The following is a 1779-nucleotide window of genomic DNA, read 5'->3' as shown; positions in this document are numbered from 1 at the left end:
CCACTGCAACTCCAGTCTGGGTGACAGAGTGAGACTCCAACTCAAAAAAAAAAAAAAGAAGCCCTATCATGAACATTGCACTTGACCTTGATAAGAGTAGCACTAGGTTGAGGGGCTGTATGTGGTTCATGCTGTGGTTCTGAGGCATGCTGGGGAGGTAAGGAGGGAGGAGGGCTCAGGTCTGAGGGTGTCCAGAGGCTTCTAGACACACATTGGCATCTGTCTGAAATGTCCCCGCAATACCAGGCTCTCCACGTTTGTTCATCTACCTGGTGTAGAGCATCCATGTGGCTTCTTCACCTTTGAGAGGCTAGATTCTCTACTTTTACCTAGACAGGTGTATCTAGTGCAGTACTTGCTCATGAGACTTTTACTTGGGATGAAGTGAGATGATGTGGGTCTGGCATGTGTGTTTGCCCTGTGTGCACTGTGTTCAGTTATGAGGCATGGTTCTCCTGATCTGATGTCACCCAGCAGAGTGGTGTCACCTGCACTTAATAATGCATGAGCTACCACAGGTCTACAGTTTGGTGATTTCTCCTTATCTATTTACCACATATGAGCACATTCCCATATTACAAATACATTATAACAGCAACCATCTTTTTTTTTTTTTTTGAGTAGGGATCTTACTCTTGTCACCCAGACTGGCTGAAATGATTATGCATGACTCACCACAGCCTTGATTCTGGGCTCAGACTGTTCTCCCGCTTCAGCCTTACAAGTAGCTGGGACTACACGTGTGCACCATTATGCCTGGCTAACTTTTCTATTTTTTTGTATCTTCAAGGTCTCACCTAGGCTGGCCTCGAGCTCCTGGGCTCAAGCAGTCCTCCTACCTTGGCCTTCCAAAGTGTTGGGATTATAGGCATGAGGTCCCACGCCCAAATGACAGCAGCTATCCTTATCTGACCATATTAAAATATAGTTAGAACAGATTTACAAAGAAGAGAACTATTTTTAAGTAAATCATTATTATTATCCTTTTTTACTTATATACCAGTCACTGCTTTTTTTTGCTCTTGAAATCCATGTATTGACCTAGTCTTTGTTTTCTGTATTCTCAAATTCTGTTTGAGGAGTCCTGACCATCCTCACTTCACAACCTTACCTCTAAGATAAAAAATAACCTCAAAAGCAGTTAGGTGAAGCCAGGCACAGTGGTATGTACCTATAGTCCCAGCTACTTGGGAGACTGAATTGGGAGGATAACTTGAGCTTGCGAGTTTGAGATCTGCATGGGCAACATAGTGAAACCCTGTCTCTTAAAAAGAAAAAATAAAGAACAAAGTGTTTTGTAGGCATGATTTGCAGGGATGGGAGAGGAGGCTATTGAGGATAACATGGCCAGACTCAGGTTTGGTTGGGACCCTTCTGCCATTCTCTATACACAGCTTGCTTCCCAGCTATTGTTTCCTTGAGTCTACTGTTTAAAAGCATCCATTACATTCCACATTGGATTCACCAAGACTTGAATGTCCTGTGACTGACCCTCATGGAAAAGCATTAGAGTTCACAGTCCTCTAAGTTTTAAATGTGAAACATGCTTTTGTCCATAGTTATAAAGTTCAGATTCATCAAACCTCCTTTTATAAGAAGATGTGCATCTTGGGAAAGGAGTTCTTAAAGCAAGATTCCAAGATATCTACCCTTCTTTTTCTTTACTGGTGAGCCATTGAGTTTGGTAGACCTATCAAACTTTAGGTAAGGAACAGAAACCTGAAATGCATCATAAAACTTGTTTTTTTATGTGCCCTAGCTTTGGATTTTTTTGTTTGC

The sequence above is a fragment of the Carlito syrichta genome, unplaced genomic scaffold (assembly GCF_000164805.1).
Source record: "Carlito syrichta isolate Samal-C Ts95f unplaced genomic scaffold, Tarsius_syrichta-2.0.1 Scaffold304003, whole genome shotgun sequence".
Taxonomy (NCBI): Eukaryota; Metazoa; Chordata; class Mammalia; order Primates; family Tarsiidae; genus Carlito; species Carlito syrichta.
Note: the sequence above shows the minus strand (reverse complement) of the source record.